Source organism: Cynara cardunculus, assembly GCF_001531365.2.
Source record: "Cynara cardunculus var. scolymus isolate 2C chromosome LG 5, CcrdV1, whole genome shotgun sequence".
Taxonomy (NCBI): domain Eukaryota; kingdom Viridiplantae; phylum Streptophyta; class Magnoliopsida; order Asterales; family Asteraceae; genus Cynara; species Cynara cardunculus.
The window spans coordinates 19,067,986-19,068,320 of record NC_037532.1 but is presented as its reverse complement, the minus strand read 5'-3'; positions in this window follow the sequence as shown (position 1 = coordinate 19,068,320).

Here is a 335-nt window from a genome sequence, read left to right as displayed (position 1 = left end):
CGTACGCATATTTACGTATATTTACGTACGTATTTAATACGCATATATGTGTACGTACAAAAACCCGTACGCATATTTATGTATGTATGTACGTATATATGTGTACGTATGTATATACGTATATATATACCTACTTACATTTACGTAAAAAATGAGAATAAATTACGGTAACATTTATATATATAGATGCATTACGTAAAAGAAAAGAGATATAAATAGGTACAAAAATTGAAACTTAACACGTATATGTATATATAGAGATAGATACATACATATAGATATAGATAGATGCATATATATATATATATATATAGAGAGAGAGAGAGAGAGAGATA